At 46.0% G+C, this 22,683-nt stretch overlaps 1 non-coding gene across 1 annotated transcript; it reads left to right on the forward strand.

The window, feature by feature from the left end:
* Positions 1-2,245: 2,245 nt before the first annotated feature.
* TRNAY-GUA (transfer RNA tyrosine (anticodon GUA)) lies at positions 2,246-2,332 on the forward strand. Its single transcript is given in 2 exon segments — positions 2,246-2,282; positions 2,297-2,332. It is a non-coding gene; the product is annotated as a tRNA-Tyr (tRNA).
* The last annotated feature ends 20,351 nt before the right edge of the window (positions 2,333-22,683 follow it).

Here is a 22,683-nt window from a genome sequence, read left to right on the forward strand (position 1 = left end):
TCCTTCTTTAAGTGGGAAGCATGGACGGGTCGTCGTCCACACTGCCCCATGCCACCCCGCGGCCTCCTCGAAACCCGACAGCGCCGAACCCAAACCCTAGCCAAGAACTCGCCGGCCGGCCGCCCGCAGCCATGGGCCTCTGGAACTACGGCCGCAAAGGCAAGCACGACCGCGAGGCTGGTTCCTCGTCGGGACGCCGCCGCGGCTCGGTGAAGAAGGAGGAGCCCGCATCGCCATCGCCACCACATAGGGCCCCCGCGCCGCCCGCGTTCTCCATCGCGCCCACGGCCGCCGGCGAGCGCGGCCGGCACTACATCGAGGCGGCCGTCTGTCGCCGGTATTGGGAGACGAGGACGCCGCTGCCCTGGAGCGACGTCCACCTCCCCAATAACTGGCACCTGTCGGCCGGTGCCGATCCCGCCCGTCCCGCAGAGCGGCCGTGCGCGCCGCCAGGAGATCCAGCGCCGCCACCTCCTCCTCCCGGACGACCTCTACTACGACGAGAGGTACGTCCCCGACTCGCCATTGTGGGACACTTGGCTCCGCGATGAGCACGACGTGCGGCGGGCGTCGTTCTTCGTCGGCACATCGACGGGGCCGTGGCGGCCACGTGAGCCCCGAGCGGCTCCCCAGGCGCGGGTGCGCGGCCTGACGCTCACGCCGTCGCTGTCGCCATCTCCATCGCCGCCCCCACCTCCTCGCATGACGGCGGAGGAGGAGGCCCGGCTCATGGCGCGTGTGCTGGAGGACTCCAAGCACACGCACGACGAGCGCCAATGGGCGGACCTCGAGGAGACGATGGCCCTCTCCGCGGCCGGCGACGTCGCCATCCCCGAGCTGGAGATGGCGCCGAAGGAGGAGGTGGTGGAGGAGTCGCCGGTGGCCGCGTTCCACCCTGACCTGGTGGGCCAGGGGTCGAGCTGGTCGTGCTCCGCTGAGCAGATGGCGGCCGCCCTAGGGGCCGTGAACTGGTGCCCCACGCCGCCGCGGTCGCCGGAGCGGGAGGCCTCGCCTCGGGAGGAGGTGGTGCACGCACTGGCCACCTTCCAGCCCGCCGCCCCCGTGCACCACGGACCGCCGGCCCACCTCTGGACGCCGCCGGACTACGTCGACCTCGTCAGCGACGACGACGACACCGGCTGCCAGTGAAGACGGCGACGGCGACGGCCACGGCATCGACGGGCGCGGCAGGAGCGCGCGGGAGGCGTTTTTTATTTTGGTTTTATGTTAATTATGAAACTGGGTCGTTTAAGTGGACTGAGAAACTGGGCCGTTTTGTGGCCTTAACCCCTATATATGTTTTATGTTTTTTTAACTGCGCTTATTTACTTTTTTAGTCATTTCATTTAATTTTTTTTTAATTATTCACGTCCACCCGGACAGGTTTTTGGGTGCGGCCGCGCGTTGGGCGCACCCACGACCCATCGGACAAACGCGGACATGGGCGAACCCATCGGCGCCCCAAAGGGACAAAATCCGGCCAAACCGGACGTCCGTTTGGGGTCGCGCGGTGGAGATGGCCTTAGCGGTGGCATCTGATCGTAATATGTCTGAACTCTTGCTTCTTCAATTTTTAGAGCTGGGAAAGGCCAGCTTCCCAATTTCCTTCGTTTTTACACTAGGCTGGCAGCTGGCTTCTCAATTTCAAACTTCGCATAGTCAAAGCGTTCGGCTCAGCTTCAATCGTGGAGTTGGAGAAGCTGGCTGCCGGAGGGTTACCGAACAGGCCTCCTTGTTACCCAGCCACCCACTGCATTGTCGAGAGACGAAGGATCTTCATAAAACCAAAAAGTACCAGCAGAATGGACCTATAGACAGTGGGCACTACACAGAACATCACAAGCATTGTAGAATTGAGCACACCGGAGCGAGCATCGAAGTCATTGCGGGCAAAAAGGAGCGAAATCGTCGGGGGGTGACAGATGACTCTTGTGGGGAATGGGTTTCGTGCTTTCGTTTGCTATAAATCATGGTGTTCTATTTTTATTTGTCTAGATGTTAATACCGATAATGTGCACAAAACTATCAACAGATCATATGAAAAATAAATAGTCATTTGTCAAAAGAAAATGTCAATGCGTAATCTGCTGGAGAAGTGCTTTGATAATTAGTCACCACAAACTACGGAAATCAAGTACCTGCTCAAGAATAAAAGTACCGATGATGCATTCAGCATCATGCATTGGACGTGTAAATCGAAAATGTATTTTGTCTATTAAGCGTACAATATGAATTTTTGCACAATCCGACTTTAGCTCAGTTGGTAGAGCGGAGGACTGTAGTGTATGCAGATTTGATCCTTAGGTCGCTGGTTCGAATCCGGCAAGTCGGACTTCGAATTTTTTTTCCTCTTTTTCTTTTATATTTTCTCTTGGTGTTTCTATTGATTGTTACTGTTGTTATATGCCCTGTGTGCGCAAAACTTCCGACAATTCTTTGAGCCGTTGTTACTACTCACTGCAACATTTTTTATCCTACCTGTTGTACCTTGTCAGATTTCGTCTTTGGATCCCAGATCACAAAGATGAGATCATATTAGAAAAAAAATGAGACCAACCTAAGGGCTAACCCTTATTGGCATTTTTTTATAGGAGAAACTCCGTGAGCACCACGTGTCCAAGCCGGGACTTGAACTCGGGTGGGCTGGCAGCAACCTCAGCTGCCCAGCTAACGGGTTGACGCCCCGAGATCATATTGGCAGTTTAGAAAACAGTACATTTGCTAATTCTCAGTTAGATGAGAATTAATAATGTCCTATCAAACTTCTATGACATTTGAGTTTACACGGAGATTCTTGCGATATTTTTTCAAGTTTTTTTGCGGGAAATATTTTTTCAAGTTAATGTCACTTGGATGAGATTTAATTAATTCTCATCTAGATGAGTCTAGCCCTTTATGGGATTATTATTTGTTTATTTCTATGGTCTTCTTCGTAAAAAATTGTTTTGTTGTCCCTCGTTTTATCGAACAACTTATCCATGATGTAGATCTGAATGGTGTAGTCTGTTTATGTTACAGTTAGGTGGGTCTAATGGTCATGGTCTTCTAAAATGAGATGATTCACCACATCGATGACCGGGTATTTTGCCTTTCTATATATAAAAAGTAGCTCATCTCCATATTTTCCTCTATATCGTAAATTTGATACATAATGGCCCTGTTTGGTTCGGCTGTGGATTTCTAAAAGCAGCTGTGAAAAAGATGTAGGTCATTTGGCAAACCAGCTGATACAGCTTTTTCAAATTTTGGCCCGCAGCGAAATCAGATTTTGAAAAGCACGTCCTGGGCTGCTTCTGCTTTTGGTTCAGATTTTGGCAGCGGATTTCTGGAATCGGATTCTGCTGGGTTCGCCCTTTGGTTTAGATTCTGCTGCGCGGCAGCGGAATCCGTCGATAAAAGCTGAACCAAACAGGACCAATATGTATATATAGATAGACGATTGATAGATATGATACGATTCATTAGTTAAGAGCCCAATGCAATATTATGACATTTTCATTATTCTCTCCTCAATATTTACCTTGACAGTTATACAAGGCCACATGGTATGTGAGACCGTTATTACTCCCTCCGTCCAGAAATACTTGTCCTAGAAATAGATGAAATGGATGTATCTATAATTAAAATAAGTCTAGATACAACCATTCCTAAGACAAGTATTTCCGGACGGAGGGAGTATTAGTTAAGAAACCTTAGAGGAAACACTAGATCGTTCCTTGCACCCCTATACACAAAACACATTTGCATCCCTCGGGAACACACACGTCAGGATTTTTGGGTGAGGGCACGCTAGCTATCTGATTGCAGTAAGCTCTACAATCATCGATTTTACATGGGCCACTTTTGAGGACATGCCTGCACTGGAGGGAGGCTGCCATATCTGCAGGTATCAAAAGAGAAAATAGGAAAAGTTAGAGCAGCCCAACATACATATACACAATTCCCAGGCGTGCATGTTAAAGATAACAATGTCTACTTCCTAGATACCTAAAGATAGTTTCCTAAAAATATATATACCTGAAGACAGCATGAGGAGCGCAAGGGCGAAGAATAAAATCTTCATGTTCTTCATCTGTTGGTTGCAGACTTACAAGCGGTGAGACTATGAATTGCAGACTTACAGAGTGCTATGAATTGTTGGGCTAACCAAATGATAAGTCGTCTCTTTTTATAGTGGATGTGTGCTAATATGAGCGGAGATCATTTGCAATCAATTAGGAATAAATAATGGCCGAAGAATATTTGCTAAATTAAGAACAAGATCTCGCAATAAGCTGGAAAGATACCTATTTGATTCGTGTTGGTAAAGACAACAACTGTACTGGATTTAGAAGAAAACAAGTGCAGACAACTAGGGGAGTAGAGTTAAGGAGATCAAAATCAATAAAATAAGGATGAATTTTGCAATGAATTAGGGGTGACATAATATGTCCATCTAGATAAAAGCATCACTTGATTCTTTCTGACCGTCCCCTTATATCTATGATCTATCTCATGGCAATGTCTACTGGTGTGGTGTTGTTTTGAAATAGATTGCTCCTCTTGTTTCCCCCCATTACCATTTGCTCTGGTTCTTTCCGTTTTCCCTATGAAAATATCGTTTGACTCTTTTTTGACACTCCACCTTGTGTATGTCGCGGGGAAGGTGCACTGGCAATGCTGCATCTCTTGCATTTTCCCCGTTGCCCAGTCACGCACTCTATTCTCGAGAGAAGAAGGAATCTTCCAAGAACCTGAAAATACCAAAAGAACAGAACTATAGACACTGGACATTACAGAGATCATTACAGGAATTGCAGTATTGAACACACTGTATCTAGCATTTAAAGTCACTGCATGATTTCCCTAAAACAGAAGTCATCGCAGGATCGATCCAACGGTGAACATCGTCCCCGTAGCTTCTCTGCGATCACTTGCAGCTGTATCATCCATGAATTCACCAAGCCAACCTTCCCTATGTCAACCTGAAGGATTCGAGCACAGCGTCCAACTCCTGTGCCCAGTCATGAAGTCACGGACAAGTCAAGGTCCCAATCAGCTTCATCAGTCTACTGCTCATATTGTAATGGTGTTCTTCTCGTACTAATCCCTGCATTCGTAGATGAGCGCCGAGCTCGCGGCAGCCGTATGCTACAAAAATTCATCTCACCAGGACGCCGGAGCCTGCTCAATCGCACTGGTCACGACATACACGCGCGCCCAGCCCCGGCCGGTACAACCGCGGCTGGCATAGCGTGGGGCCGTGGGCGTGGGCTGCGCACGCATGTGTGTGCCGGGCGTGGTGTGTGCGTGTCGTTGTTGCGTGGTGCACTTGCCGTGCGTGCGTGCTGTGTTTGCGCGCTCTGCTTGCCGCACGAGTCCGTCCGTGAGTATTGTTTGAGTGCTGTACTTGTCTCCAAAATCTGCGCTAACTTCTTTGCTAGTACGTAAATCCTAATTTCCTCCTATGTTATTGCTTGACGGAGCGCGCAAATATATGAAAGATTGCATATTAGGTCTTGTATAATGCTAGATGTTTAGGAAGGTGCTTAAAAAAATAAACCGGATTTTTCTGAAGCACCTGTGCCTATTTCTACAGGAACAACGCCTAATTAAACGTCTACCCTGTACAAATAAGTATCGATGCTTAAGGAAAACCTGGTTTATTTCTCTAAGCACCCCTCTAAACACCTTGCATTGTACAAGGCCTTAAGGACGATCTCACCACCTCAATCAAAAAGGTCACCGTAACCCTATCCATCATTCAAACCAAACACTTCAATAGCTATCCCAACCATGATTTATCCTTCAAACCAAACAAAACTTAGGCTAATCACCCACCAACCAAAAACAATGGTTGTCCCTAGCCTGGTGGTTGAGGATACCCACATCCACTCAAAGTTATCCCATGAACAAAACACAATCTACAAGAAGTAGCTCGACTTCTCGAGGGATATTTGATGGCCCCGGCGGTCATGTGCCACTGGATACGACCGACATCACATAGCTGCCAGGACTGCGAAGGCCACCAAGGAGAGTAGGAGACTGGAGACGGACCCCACCGAGTGGGCACCAGCTTGACGCACCCTGCTAGGTCGTGGTGGGCGTTCGACGGCGGCATAGCTTGGAAAGCCACGAGGGCGAGGCCGCAGCAGACGAGCACTAGCCGCGGTTGTAGCCGAAAGCCAGGGACTGTACGCTCACATAAACGACGCAGCGGAACGGGTGGCCAATATGGACTCAATGATTTTTATACGAACATTGTCATGAGAAAGTCAGATTATTCTGTTATCCAGCTTGAAGTCCGGAGAGCATCTTCCTATGAAAGTCTTACGCACACTATTGTGTCGAAGACACCACCTTCGAAAGGAAGTTAAGGCTAAAGTGTTAGGGTTGTGTTGAATATTGTGTACAAGATAGTTTATAGTTGGACTTAAAGTCGTACTGTGTGTAAATAGGGCCAGGAGTCGTGTCTTAATAGGACACCCGTATCATACGCCTCTTATATCCTAGGGGTCATTAATGTGTGCCTTTCTTCCCCTCCCATGTTCTTGATGGGCTTCTGTCGACTTCCGGAGGGTACCCATGTTGGTTTCGATAAACACCCTTAGGGTTTCCTACTGTACTACCATCGACAACAACAAAAAAGTACCACCTTATTAAGTGAAAATTATGTGCATGCCAAAGAGCTATGGGGGCTTGGCATTATTAACACCTCTAAGCAAATGTTTGATTATTAAATGGTGGTGGAGGATTCTCAATTCTTCTCCTGACGTGTTCCGGTATGATATTCTTAAAGCTAACAACGTTTTCACTTCTAGCCCCCATGCTCGCCCCTCCCGATGGAGGTTCTCAGTTTTTGTGTGATTTGGTTAAAGTCTGTGACGATTTTCGTTCTTTGGTCAAGTTTGTCTTCCATGATGCAAGTGTGCCCGGTTTTGGCTTGATTGATGGCATGGCGATGTCCTGCTTTGTGCCTTTATTCTTGAACTTTTTTCTTATTGTGCTAACCTAGAGATTTTCATTTTAGACCCCTCTCACAATAATTGAAACTTAGTGTTTCGCCGGGTGCTTTCTCCTGTAGAGTTTGAGGAATAGCACAATCTTGCTGCTTTCTTTCCCACGCTCTCAGAAGCTGCGAGTTTGGTGATTTGGCCCCATACCACTTTTGGTTATTTCTCGGTTAAATCTCTTTACTCTAGGTTGATTTCTTGCTCAGTCTCTTCTAAGTTTAAGGACATTTTATGTGCTTATATCCCTGTGGAAATCAAAATTTTCCTGTGGCAAGCTATTAGAGAGAGGCTGCCAGCTGCGGATCAAATTCGTAAACGTAACGAGCTGGCATCTGAATTTTGTGTCGTGTGTGTTGGGCGTGAGGATTCTGATCATATCCTTTTCAAATGGGATTTAGTTGCTTGGCTTTGGAGCTGCACTCGGTCGTGGCTGGGTGCAAACTGAGCCCCTAACTCTTTTGCTAATTGCTTGAGCTTGCTAAGATCTTGTCCGGTTAAGTGAATCATATGTGTTAGAAGGGAGAGAGAGAGAGATTTGGTGGAATAGTTCGTTGTATTGCTTGAGCCTCGTGGGCATATATATAGGAGTACATGATCTACTTGGAGTACAAGGCAAGCCAGAATATTTCCTAGTCTAACCTATGTTTCTTAATACAATCACGTTACTCAACATCCTCCCGCAGTCACAATGGTAGCGACGCAGACGGTGAGACTGGAGAAGAATCCGAAGGCAAGCTGACGGACACCCCCCCCACAGTCGTAACGGTCGACGCATCGCGGAGTCATGGCTGGAGTGGAAACGAACGAGGTTGCTCAAGCAGGCGGTAGCCCTTTGTGCCGTTTGTCGATGTAGCCAAGAGTGCGGGTGGTGGAGCCGTGGTCGAGGTAGCCGTGCGAAGAATGTCGTGGTCGATGTCGAGTCGGGGTGGCCGGTGTCGAGGAAGTCGCCATGGAGCCGCGGGCGCAAGGGGGCGCCGAGTTAGCATGGGCGCAGTGGTGTCGAAGTAGGGGTGCGCCGGGAAGAAAATGTTGTTGACGACGCGTCGCGGCGGGTTTGCCAAGCCCGGGGACACATCGTGGACGAAGGCACGCACCGGTGTTGCCAGCACCGGGCATGCGTAGACGGACGAAGACGAAGTTGACGAATCACCGACCAGGCTTGCCAGGCCCGGGGACACGTCATGGATGAAGGCACGCATCGGTGTTGCCAGCACTGGGCATGCGTAGATGAGGGACCTGCACGAGCTGTACGACATGTCGGAGAAGTCGGAGGGGCCAGCAGAGAAGAACTCGACGATGATTGCGGCGTCCATCGGCGCGGGGCCGATGTCACCAACGGTGGTCGGAGTAGACGAAGTGGTCGGGGTAGATGACGGCGACGCTGGCGACGGGCTGGTGCTTGGACGAAGACGAACGGGGTGGGCGGGCGGCGGCGGCTACGAAGGTAGCGGCAGCGGCGGCGGCGGCCTGACGGCGGCGGCGGCAGCTAGGTTAGGAGTGCGGCGGCGGTGCTCGAAGTAGGCGAGGAACCCTGACAGCGCGACGAAGACTGGCGTGGACGGTGGCGTTACCACGCCAAGGAAGACGGCGCGGCACATACCACGGGACGTCGACGCGCGGTGACGGCGGAGCCGACTGTGGGCTGCGGCACTACGGCCCGAAGGGGCGACGCAGCGGCGGCAGACGGTTCGGGGTGGCGGCGGGGACCGCGGGGCGCGACGCTGCTGAAGGAAATATGCCCTAGAGGCAATAATAAAGTTATTATTTATTTCCTTATATCATGATAAATGTTTATTATTCATGCTAGAATTGTATTAACCGGAAACTTGATACATGTGTGAATACATAGACAAACAGAGTGTCACTAGTATACCTCTACTTGACTAGCTCGTTAATCAAAGATGGTTATGTTTCCTAGCCATAGACATGAGTTGTCATTTGATTAACGGGATCACCTCATTAGGAGAATGACGTGATTGACTTAACCCATTCCGTTAGCTTAGCACTCGATCGTTTAGTATGTTGCTATTGCTTTCTTCATGACTTATACATGTTCCTATGACTATCAGATTATGCAACTCCCGTTTACCGGAGGAACACTTTGTGTGCTACCAAACATCACAACGTAAATGGGTGATTATAAAGGTGCTCTACAGGTGTCTCCAAAGGTACTTGTTGGGTTGGCGTATTTCGAGATTAGGATTTGTCACTCCAATTGTCGGAGAGGTATCTCAGGGCCCACTCGGTAATGCACATCACTATAAGCCTTGCAAGCATTGTGACTAATGAGTTAGTTGCGGGATGATGTGTTACGGAACGAGTAAAGAGACTTGCCGGTAACGAGATTGAACTAGGTATCGAGATACCGACGATCAAATCTCGGGCAAGTAACATACCGGTGACAAAGGGAACAACGCATGTTGTTATGCGGTCTGACCGATAAAGATCTTCGTAGAATATGTGGGAGCCAATATGGGCATCTAGGTCCCGCTATTGGTTATTGACCGGAGACGTGTCTCGGTCATGTCTACATAGTTCTCGAACCCGTAGGGTCCGCACGCTTAACGTTACGATGACAGTTTTATTGAGTTTTGATGTACCGAAGGAGTTCGGAGTCCCGGATGAGATCGGGGATATGACGAGGAGTCTCGAAATGGTCGAGACGTAAAAATCGATATATTGGACGACTATATTCGGACTTCGGAAAGGTTCCGAGTGATTCGGGTATTTTTCGGAGTATCGGAGAGTTACGGGAATTCGTATTGGGCCTTAATGGGCCATACGGGAAAGGAGAGAAAGGCCTCAAAAGGTGGCCGCACCCCTCCCCATGGTCTGGTCCGAATTGGACTAGGGAAGGGGGGCGCGCCCTTCCTTCTTTCTCCTTCCCCCTTCCTTTCTCCTACTCCCACAAGGAAAGGAGGAGTCCTACTTCCGGTGGGAGTAGGACTCCCCTTTTTGGCGCGCCTCTTCCCTTGGCCGGCTGCCTCCTCCTTGCTCCTTTATATACGGGGGCGGGGGGGCACCCCATAGACACAACAATTGATCTTTTGATCTCTTAGCCGTTTACGGTGCCCCCCTCCACCAAATTACACCTCGATAATATCGTTGCGGAGCTTAGGCGAAGCCCTGCGTCGGTAGAACATCTTCATCGTCACCACGCCGTCGTGCTGACGAAACTCTCCCTCAACACTCGGCTGGATCGGAGTTCGAGGGACGTCATCGAGCTGAACGTGTGTAGAACTCGGAGGTGCCGTACGTTCGGTACTTGATCGGTCGGATCGTGAAGACGTACGACTACATCAACCGCGTTGTGATAACACTTCCGCTGTCGGTCTACGAGGGTACGTGGACAACACTCTCCCCTCTCGTTGCTATGCATCATCATGATCTTGCGTGTGCGTAGGATTTTTTTTTGAAATTACTACGTTCCCCAACAGCTGCGGCCCGAAGGGGCGACGCAGCGGCGGTTCGCGAGTCGGTGCCGCCGCGGGGATGGCCTCGGGGCAGCAGCGAGGACCGCGTATCGCGACACTACAGACCGAAGGGGCGACGCAGCGGTGGCGCACAAGTCGATGCAGCCGCGAGGGGAACCACGGGGCGGCGGCGCTGCGGCCCGACGGGGCGACGCAGCGGCAGCCCGATGCTCGATCGGTGGAGAGGCGCGCTGAACTCGGGGACGATCTTCACGGGACCTGCGGAGGCGCGCGTAACCGACGGGCCAGGTCGGTCGCGCGGCGTAGATGAGGCGGATCACGGCGGCGAGCGGGTGATCAAGCCGATCGCGCGCGAGGTCGGGGACGCCGCTCGGTGGAGGCGTGGTGGCAGCGGAGTCCGATATGAAGCCGGCGACGACGGACGGCGTGGGACGTCATGCGGACGAGCTTGTCAGCACCGGCACCCGGGCTGCCAAAGAAACGCCGACGCCCGGGCAGCGAGGCCCGAGCGACCAACGGAGCAGCGGCGCTCGAGTTGAGAAAACAGCCGACGAGCCTGACGCAGCCGAGGACGAGGCCGGCTAGGTAGACCACCGGGCCGCCGTGCAGACGCGGCGCAGGTGGGTGATGTGGATCAATGGGCGGGCCGGCGCGCGAGCGACGGCTATGATTGGCCGTCGCATGGTGCGAGGCCGCCGGGTCGGGGCGATGCAGGTATCCCGGTCGGAGCAGGGCGATAGGCGGACCGACGCGCGGACGGCGGCTGGCCCTGACGGGCCGCCTCAGCCTGCGTGGCCGCCGGGTCGGAGGAGAGGCCGGCTTGTCGCGCCGGGGTCGGAGTAGAGGCGCTCGGGGTCGACGGCGGCGGTGGGCGACGCAAACCGATCAAGAATAGATCGGAAAACCAAAAAGAAACCGCGCGATCAAGATGACCGGTGATATGTCCATTTTGCATCATGCTTTTATATCGATATTTATTGCATTATGGTTGTTATTACACATTATGTCACGATACTTATGCCTATTTTCTCTTATTTTACAAGGTTTACATAAGGAGGGAGAATGCCGGCAGCTGGAATTCTGGGCTGGAAAATGAGCAAATATTAGAGACCTATTCTGCACAACTCTAAAAGTCCTGAAACTCCACGAAAGTTATTTTTGAAAATAATAAAAAATATTGGGCGGAAGAAATACGTCAGGGGGGCCTCCACCTGGCCACGAGGGTGGGCGGCGCGCCCTACCCCCTTGGGCGCGCCCCTGCCTCGTGGGCCCCCTGTTGGCCCTCCGGTGCCCATCTTCTGCTATATGAAGTCTTTCGTCCGAAGAAAATCATAAGCAAGCTTTCGAGACGAGACTCCGCCGCCACGAGGCGGAACCAATCTAGGGCTCCGGCAGAGCTGTTCTGCCGGGGACACTTCCCTCCGGGAGGGGGAAATCATCGCCATCGTCATCACCAACGCCCCTCTCATCGGGAGAGGGCAATCTCCATCAACATCTTCACCAGCACCATCTCCTCTCAAACCCTAGTTCATCTCTTGTATCCAATTCTTGTCTCCAAGTCTAGGATTGGTACTTGTAGGTTGCTAGTAGTGTTGATTACTCCTTGTAGTTGATGCTAGTTGGTTTATTTGGTGGAAGGTCATATGTTCAGATCCTATATGCATATTAATACTCCTCTGATTATGAACATGAATATGCTTTGTGAGTAGTTACGTTTGTTCCTGAGGACATGGGAGAAGTCTTGTTATTAGTAGTCATGTGAATTTGGTATTCGTTCGATATTTTGATGAGATGTATGTTGTCTATCCTCTAGTGGTGTTATGTGAACGTCGACTACATAACACTTCACCATTATTTGGGCCTAGAGGAAGGCATTGGGAAGTAATAAGTACATGATGGGTTGCTAGAGTGACAGAAGCTTAAACCCTAGTTTATGCGTTGCTTCGTAAGGGGCTGATTTGGATCCATATGTTTCATGCTATGGTTAGGTTTACCTTAATACTTTTGTTGTAGTTGCGGATGCTTGCAATAGAGGTTAATCATAAGTGGGATGCTTGTCCAAGTAAGGACAGCACCCAAGCACCGGTCCACCCACATATCAAATTATCAAAGTACCGAACGCGAATCATATGAACGTGATGAAAACTAGCTTGACGATAATTTCCATGTGTCCTCGGGAGCGCTTTTCTCTATATAAGAGTTTGTCCAGGCTTGTCCTTTGCTACAAAAAGTATTGGGCCACCTTGCCGCACTTTATTTACTTTTGTTACTTGTTGCTCGTTACAAATTATCCTATCACAAAACTATCTGTTACCTATTATTTCAGTGCTTGCAAAGAATACCTTGCTGAAAACCGCTTATCATTTCCTTCTGCTCCTCGTTGGGTTCGACACTCTTACTTATCGAAAGGACTATGATAGATCCCCTATACTTGTGGATCATCAAGACTCTTTTCTGGCGCCGTTGCCGGGGAGTGAAGCGCCTTTGGTAGGTGGAATTTGGTAAGGAAAAAATTATATAGTGTGCTGAAATTTACTGTCACTTGTTACTATGGAAAGTAATCCTCTGAGGGGCTTGTTCGGGGTATCTTCACCCCGACCAGTAGAGTAAAGAGTTGCTCCTCAACCTACTGAACCTACTGAAAATGAAAATTTCCACTTTGAGATTCCTTCGGGTATGTTAGAAAAACTGCTAGCTAATCCTTTTGCAGGAGATGGAACAAAGCATCCTGATGAGCACCTAATATATGTGGATGAAGTTTTTGGATTATTTAAGCTTGCAGGTATACCCGGTGATTTTATTAAGAAGAAGGTCTTCCCTTTATCTTTGAAGGGAGATGCATCGACATGGTATAGGCTATGTGATGATACGGGATCATGGAACTACAAACGATTGAAATTAGAATTTCATCAGAAATTTTATCCTATGCATCTTGTTCATCCTGATCGCAATTATATATATAATTTTTGGCCTCGCGAAGGAGAAAGCATCGCTCAAGCTTGGGGGAGGCTTAAATCAATGTTATATTCATGCCCCAATCATGAGCTCCCAAGAGAAATAATTATTCAAAGTTTTTATGCTCGGCTTTCTGATAACAATCGCACCATGCTCGATACTTCTTGTGCTGGCTCTTTTATGATGAAGACTAACGAAGATTGGGACCTCGACGAAGGTAAGAAGTCAGGTATGACACCTAAGTATGATTGTGTTAAATCTTTTATGGATACCGATGTTTTCCGTAAATTTAGCACTAAATATGGACTTGACTCTGAGATAGTAGCTTCTTTCTGTGAATCTTTTTCGGCTCATATTGATCTCCCTAAGGAGAAGTGGTTTAAATATCATCCTCCCATAGAAGTAAAAGTAGCTGCACCTATGAAAGTTGAAGAAAATACTGTCACTTATAATGATCCTATTGTTCCTACTTCTTATGTTGAGAAACTACCTTTCCCTGTTAGGATAAAGGATCATGCTAAAGCTTCAACTGTGGTTCGTAAAAGCAATATTAGAACTTATACACCTCCTGAGCAAATTAAAGTTGAACCTAATATTGCTATTGTTAAAGATCTCTTGTCTGATAATATTGATGGGCATGTTATTCACTTCCGTGATGAAACTGCTAGAATTGCCAAAACCTTGTGCTAAAGATAAACATAGACTTGTGGTAGGCATGCCTGTTATTTCTGTTAAAATAGGATATCATTGTTATCATGGCTTATGCGATATTGGTGCTAGTGCTAGTGCAATACCTATTGACTTATACAAAGAAATTAAGCATGATATTGCACCTACTGAGTTAGAAGATATTGATGTCACAATTAAACTTGCCAATAGAGATACTATTTCACCAATGGGAATTGTTACAGATGTTGAAGTCTTGTGTGGGAAAACTAAATATCCTGCCGATTTTCTTATTCTTGGTTCCCCACAAGATAGCTTTTGTCCCATTATATTTGGTAGACCCTTCTTGAACACGGTTAATGCTAAGATAGACTGCGAAAAGGATGTTGTTACTATAGGCTTGGGTGATATGTCTCATGAGTTTAATTTCTCTAAATTTAGTAGACAACACCATGAAGAGGAATTGCCTAGTAAGGATGAAATAATTGGTCTTGCTTCTATTGCCGTGCCCCCTAGTGATCCCTTAGAACAATATTTGCTAGACCATGAAAATGATATGTTTATGAATGAAAGAAGGGAAATAGATGAAGTATTCTTTAAACAGGAACCTATCCTGAAACACAATTTGCCTGTTGAAATCCTAGGGGATCCTCCTCCACCTAAGGGTGATCTCGTGTTTGAGCTTAAACCGTTACCTGATACTCTTAAATATGCTTATCTTGATGAGAAAAAGATATATCCTGTTATTATTAGTGCTAACCTTTCAGAGCATGAAGAAGAAAGATTATTGAAAACTCTGAAGAAGCACTGTGCTGCTATTGGATATACTCTTGATGATCTTATGGGCATTAGTCCCACTCTATGTCAACATAAAATAAATTTGGAGGAAGATGCCAAACCAGTTCGTGATCATCAACGACGACTGAATCCTAAGATGAAGGAAGTGGTAAGAAAAGAAATATTAAAGCTTCTAGAGGCAGGTATAATTTATCCCGTTGCTGATAGCCAGTGGGTAAGTCCTGTCCATTGTGTCCCTAAGAAGGGAGGTATTACCGTTGTTCCTAATGATAAAGATGAATTGATTCCACAAAGAATTATTACAGGTTATAGGATGGTAATTGATTTCCGCAAATTAAATAAGGCTACTAAAAAGGATCATTACCCCTTACCTTTTATCGATCAAATGCTAGAAAGATTATCCAAACATACACATTTTTGCTTTCTAGATGGTTATTCTGGTTTCTCTCAAATACCTGTGTCAGCCAATGATCAATCAAAGACTACTTTTACTTGCCCTTTTGGTACTTTTGCTTATAGACGTATGCCTTTTGGTTTATGTAATGCACCTACTACCTTTCAAAGATGCATGATGGCTATATTCTCTGACTTTTGTGAAAAGATTTATGAGGTTTTCATGGACGATTTTTCCGTCTATGGATCCTCTTTTGATGATTGCTTGAGCACCCTTGATCGAGTTTTGCAGAGATGTGAAGAAACTAATCTTGTCCTGAATTGGGAAAAGTGCCACTTTATGGTTAATGAAGGTATTGTCTTGGGGCATAAAGTTTCTGGAAGAGGTATTGAGGTTGATAAAGCCAAGGTTGATGCTATTGAAAAGATGCCATGTCCTAAGGACATCAAAGGTATAAGAAGTTTCCTTGGTCACGCCGGTTTTTATAGGAGGTTCATTAAGGACTTCTCAAAAATTTCTCGGCCTCTGACTAATTTATTACAAAAAGATATACCATTTGTCTTTGATGATGATTGTGTAGAAGCATTTGAAATACTTAAGAAAGCATTGATTTCTGCACCTATTGTTCAGCCACCTGATTGGAATTTACCTTTCGAAATTATGTGTGATGCTAGCGATTATGCTGTAGGTGCTGTTCTAGGGCAAAGAGTTGATAAGAAATTAAATGTTATCCAATATGCTAGCAAAACTCTAGACAATGCTCAAAGAAATTATGCTACTACTGAAATAGAATTCTTAGCGGTTGTATTTGCTTGTGATAAGTTCAGACCTTATATTGTTGATTCTAAAGTAACTATTCACACTGATCATGTTGCTATTAAATATCTTATGGAAAAGAAAGATGCTAAACCTAGACTTATTAGATGGGTTCTCTTGTTACAATAATTTGATTTGCATATTATTGATAGAAAGGGAGCTGAGAACCCCGTTGCAGACAACTTGTCTAGGTTAGAAAATGTTCTTGATGATCCACTACCTATTGATGATAGCTTCCTGATGAGCAATTAAATGTTATAAATACTTCTCGTACTGCTCCGTGGTATGCTGATTATGCTAATTATATTGTTGCTAAATTTATACCACCTAGTTTCACATACCAGCAAAAGAAAAAGTTTTTCTATGATTTGAGACATTACTTTTGGGATGACCCACATCTTTATAAAGAAGGAGTAGATGGTGTTATTAGACGTTGTGTACCTGAGCATGAACAGGAACAGATCCTATGCAAGTGTCACTCCGAGACTTATGGAGGACGCCACGCTAGAGACAGAACTGCACATAAGGTATTGCAATCTGGTTTTTATTGGCCTACTCTCTTCAAGGATGCCCGTAAGTTTGTCCTATCTTGTGATGAATGTCAAAGAATTGGTAATATTAGTAGATGTCAAGAAATGCCTATGAATTATTCACTTGTTATTGAACCATTTGATGTTTGGGGCTTTGATTATATGGGACCTTTTCCTGCCTCTAATGGATATACACATATTTTAGTTGTTGTTGATTACGTTACTAAGTGGGTAGAAGCTATTCCAACTAGTATTGCTGATCATAACACTTCTATTAAGATGCTTAAAGAAGTTATTTTTATGAGGTTTGGAGTCCCTAGATATTTAATGACTGATGGTGGTTCACATTTTATTCATGGTGCTTTCCGTAAAATGCTTGCTAAGTATGATGTTAATCATAGAATTGCATCTCCTTATCACCCGCAGTCTAGTGGTCAAGTAGAATTGAGCAACAGAGAGCTCAAATTAATTTTGCAAAAGACTGTTAATAGATCTAGAAAGAATTGGTCCAAGAAACTTGATGATGCATTATGGGCCTATAGAACTGCATATAAAAATCCTATGGGTATGTCTCCATATAAAATGGTTTATGGAAAAGCATGTCACTTACCTCTCGAACTAGAACATAAGGCATATTGGGCTATTAAAGAGCTCAACTATGATTTCAAACTTGCCGGTGAGAAGAGGTTATTTGACATTAGCTCACTTGATGAATGGAGAACCCAAGCCTATGAAAATGCCAAGTTGTTTAAAGAAAAAGTTAAAAGATGGCATGACAAAAGGATACAAAAGCGCGAGTTTAATGTAGGTGATTATGTATTGCTATACAACTCTCGTTTAAGATTTTTTGCAGGAAAACTTCTCTCTAAAAGGGAAGGCCCTTACGTTGTCGAGGAGGTCTATCGTTCCGGTGCCATAAAAATCAACAACTTCAAAGGCACAAATCCGAAGGTGGTGAACGGTCAAAGAATCAAACATTATATCTGAGGTAATCCTATAAATGTTGAAACCAATGTTATTGAAACCGTAACCCCGGAGGAATACATAAGGGACACTTTCCGGAACGTTTCAGACTCCGAAAAGGAATAGGTATGTGGTACGGTAAGTAAACCGACTCCAAAACAGTTTTTATGGCAATATTTCTCCGTTTTGAAATATTTAGAAAAATAGAAAAAATAAGAAGCAGTCCGGGAAGGACACGAGGCCTCCACGAGGGTGGAGGGCGTGCCCTACCCCCCTAGGCGCGCCCCCTACCTCGTGGGCACCTCGTGTGCTCTCCGGACTCCGTTTTCTTGCACGATACGTATTTCGGTCGGTAAAAATTCATTATATAATCTCCCGAAGGTTTTGACTCCTGTATAACGCAATTGTCCTCTATTCTTGTTTCGAGCTGTTTTCTGTCAGGGTTGTCACGGACAGGCATCATGTCGTCCCCCTCCTCCAACAATGGTGACAACGATGCTTGGCTAATGAAGATAGAGCTGAAGAGGGAAGAACCCATGGAGATCAACAAGGATGAAGGGATCAAGAAGGCCATGGAGGACCAAGTTCCGGCAACAGAAGACATCCTTCAACTTGATCACAATCTTCTTACCCCAACTGAGATCGAAGCTTTCAAGATGATTGAGCTAGCTCGTATACAAAACAAGTATCTCACACGTGAAAATATTTTGTTGAAGGAGCATATTGTTGCACTCAAGGGCATTATTCGCAAGCTGGAGGATCTCTTACGCTCGATGTGCGACTACCCATCATCACCACCATCCTCTTTGCCAACAAAGGAGACATAATCACATGGGTATGGGCACTCCCCTTGGCAACTGCCAAGCTTGGGGGAGGTGCCCCGGTATCGTATCATCATCACACTCCTATCTTTACCGTTTTTCTTAGTTCAATCCTTTTAGTAATATCTTGATCTAGTAGAATAAAGTTTTGGTATGATCTAGTTTTGAGTTTTGCTTTATGATCCCTCTATGTAATCGAGTCCGTGAGCTATATATAATAAAGATTAGTGTTGAGTCAAGGGCTTGATTATTTTGCTATGATCTTGAGTGAATAAAAGAAAAGAGAAAGGAATAAAAAGAAACAAAGAGATCATATTGATCTTATTGAGAGTAATGACTTCACATAGAAAGAGTATGATGATTAAAAATTGTTGAGAGTTGACAAACATAGCTTTGGTCATCGTTGCAATTAATAGGAAGTAATAAAGAAAGAGAGGTTTCACATATAAATATACTATCTTGGACATCTTTAATGATTGGGAGCACTCATTAAAGTATGACATGTTAAAGAGTTGATGTTGGACAAGGAAGACAACGTAATGGGTTATGTTTTCTTATATCTGAGATAAAGTATATTGTCATGGATCATCCAACATGTTGAGCTTGCCTTTCCCCCTCATGCTAGCCAAATTCTTTGCACCAAGTAGAGATACTACTTGTGCTTCCAAAAACCCTTAAACCAACTTTGCCATGAGAGTCCACCATATCTACCTATGGATTGAGTAAGATCCTTCAAGTAAGTTGTCATCGGTGCAAGCAATAAAGATTGCTCTCTAAATATGTATGATTGATTGGTGTGGAGTAAATAAGCTTTATACGATCTTGTGATGTGGAAGAAATAAAAGCGACGGACTGCATAATAAAGGTTCATATCACAAGTGGCAATATAAAGTGACGTTCTTTCGCATTAAGATTTTGTGCATCCAACCCTGAAAGCGCATGGCAAACTCTGCTTCCCTCTGCGAAGGGCCTATCTTTTATTATTATCTTCTACCTTATGCAAGAGTCATGGTGATCTTCATCTTTCCTTTTTATATTTTATCCTTTGGCAAGCACAGGATGTTGGAAAGATCCTGATATATATATCTAATTGGATGTAGGTTAGCATGAACTATTATTGTTGACATTACCCTTGAGGTAAAAGGTTGGGAGGCGAAACTATAAGCCCCTATCTTTCTCTATGTCCGGTTGAAACTCCGTAACCACAAGTATTGCGTGAGTGTTAGCAATTATGAAAGACTAAATGATAGTTGAGTATGTGGACTTGCTAGAAAGCTCTCACATGGACTATTTCTGATGTTATGATAAATTGCAATTGCTTCAATGACTGAGATTATAGTTTGTTAGTTCACAATAAAGTTTCTGATTCATACTTTGCATTGTGAATAGATTATTACTTGAGCATAAGAAATCATATGACAATATCCATATATGTTGCTGTTATGAGAATAATCATGATGCCCTCATGTCCGTATTTTATTTTATCGACACCTCTACCTCTAAACATGTGGACATATTTATCGTTATCGGCTTTCGCTTGAGAACAAGCGAGGTCTAAGCTTGGGGGAGTTGATACGTCCATTTTGCATCATGCTTTTATATCGATATTTATTGCATTATGGGTTGTTATTACACATTATGTCACAATACTTATGCCTATTCTCTCTTATTTTACAAGGTTTACATAAGGAGGGAGAATGCCGGCAGCTGGAATTCTGGGCTGGAAAAGGAGCAAATATTAGAGACCTATTCTGCACAACTCCAAAGTCCTAAAACTCCACGAAAGTTATTTTTGGAAATAATAAAAAATATTGCGCGGAAGAAATACGTAAGGGGGGCCTCCACCTGGCCACGAGGGTGGGGGCGCGCCCTACCCCCTGGGCGCGCCCCCTGCCTCGTGGGCCCCCTGTTGGCCCTCCGGTGCCCATCTTCTGCTATATGAAGTCTTTCGTCCGAAGAAAAATCATAAGCAAGCTTTCGGGACGAGACTCCGCCGCCACGAGGCGGAACCAATCTAGGGCTCCGGCAGAGCTGTTCTGCCGGGGACACTTCCCTCCGGGAGGGGGAAATCATCGTCATCGTCATCACCAACGCTCCTCTCATCGGGAGAGGGCAATCTCCATCAACATCTTCACCAGCACCATCTCCTCTCAAACCCTAGTTCATCTCTTGTATCCAATTCTTGTCTCCAAGTCTAGGATTGGTACCTGTAGGTTGCTAGTAGTGTTGATTACTCCTTGTAGTTGATGCTAGTTGGTTTATTTGGTGGAAGGTCATATGTTCAGATCCTATATGCATATTAATACTCCTCTGATTATGAACATGAATATGCTTTGTGAGTAGTTACGTTTGTTCATGAGGACATGAGAGAAGTCTTGTTATTAGTAGTCATGTGAATTTGGTATTCGTTCGATATTTTGATGAGATGTATGTTGTCTATCCTCTAGTGGTGTTATGTGAACGTCGACTACATAACACTTCACAATTATTTGGGCCTAGAGGAAGGCATTGGGAAGTAATAAGTAGATGATGGGTTGCTAGAGTGACAGAAGCTTAAACCCTAGTTTATGCGTTACTTCATAAGGGGCTGATTTGGATCCATATGTTTCATGCTATGGTTAGGTTTACCTTAATACTTTTGTTGTAGTTGCGGATGCTTGCAATAGAGGTTAATCATAAGTGGGATGCTTGTCCAAGTAAGGACAGCACCCAGCACCGGTCCACCCACATATCAAATTATCAAAGTACCGAACGCGAATCGTATGAATGTGATGAAAACTAGCTTGACGATAATTCCCATGTGTCCTCGGGAGCGCTTTTCTCTATATAAGAGTTTGTCCAGACTTGTCCTTTGCTACAGAAAGGATTGGGCCACCTTGCTATACTTTATTTACTTTTGTTATTTGTTGCTCGTTACAAATTATCCTATCACAAAACTATCTGTTACCTATTATTTCAGTGCTTGCAGAGAATACCTTGCTGAAAACCGCTTATCATTTCCTTCTGCTCCTCGTTGGGTTCGACACTCTTACTTATCGAAAAGACTACGATAGATCCCCTATACTTGTGGGTCATCAACCGGCGGGTGAGAGAAAACCCCGGAGCAAGGCTCGGGGAAAAGTCTCTCTAGGGCAGCCGGTCAACACGACCGGCGGACGAACCCTAGGTACGGGCGGCGCGGCCCCCGGCGGTGGTCATGGAGGCCGACCGCCCCGGGGACGGCGCGCGGGTGCGGAAGCGGCGGTGGCTAGGGTTTAGGATCGACTTGCGATAGATACCATGTTAGAAGGGAGAGAGAGAGATTTGGTGGAATAGTTCGTTGTATTGCTTGAGCCTCGTGGGCATATATATATGAGTACATGATCTACTTGGAGTACAAGGCAAGCCAGAATATTTCCTAGTCTAACCTATGTTTCCTAGTACAATCACGTTACTCAACAATATGTTTTGGTTTGGCTTCGCTGCAATGTGCTTGGTTTTATGGACCATTAGAAACAAGTTCACTATTGAATGTGTCTTTTCTAACAAACCTTCCGACTGCATTTTCAAATTGCTCATCATTTTACAGCAACGGAAGCCGCTGGATAAAGCTTGCGACCTGGATGCCACGGAGCTTTCTGTTTTCTCTTGTTCGGCCAACATCGTTCTCTCTCATCCAGCATGATCAAGATCATTTGGCATGGTTTGTCATTTTGCAGTCCTTTGCTAGTGTCGTCCCCTTAGTGCGTAGGTTGTTGGCCTGCGTGTTTAATTATTTGTACTCGCTGCTGCACGTGCAACTTCTAAACTAAGTCTCTTTGGTTTGTGTTTGTATGACGAGCAAGCCCAGTCAGCAACATTACACCAAAAACCACCTCCAATTCTGTGCAACTCCATCCAGAGGCCCATTTACCCGGTTTTAACAAGTTTAGTTCAGGGGGTGATTTATTCAGTTTAGGAGGTGTTTGGTTCGTACGTTTTCAGCCATCATCTAATTACAGCACAACCTCATACCATTAACTTTTGTTTGGTTCACTTTGAGCGGAAACAAATCCCCCGTAATCGAGTTGTACGGTAAGTCAATCTCGATACCGGTCGATCCCCTCCGGAAACAGATAATGTTACCGCCCGTGATCTGATTCCAGTACTGTTTACGTTAACAGAGTTGAACCAAACACCTCGGTTAGAAGGGATTTGATCCATCAGAAGAATTTGAGGGGGAAAAGAATACTTTACTTTCCTCATACGCATCTCCTCCACCGCACGATTTGGATCGTGCGCGCGCGAGCTGTGAGCACGCCGTAAGACGAGCCAGTGCTCGGTGGAGAAATAGGA

Source organism: Triticum aestivum, chromosome 3D, assembly GCF_018294505.1.
Source record: "Triticum aestivum cultivar Chinese Spring chromosome 3D, IWGSC CS RefSeq v2.1, whole genome shotgun sequence".
Taxonomy (NCBI): Eukaryota; Viridiplantae; Streptophyta; class Magnoliopsida; order Poales; family Poaceae; genus Triticum; species Triticum aestivum.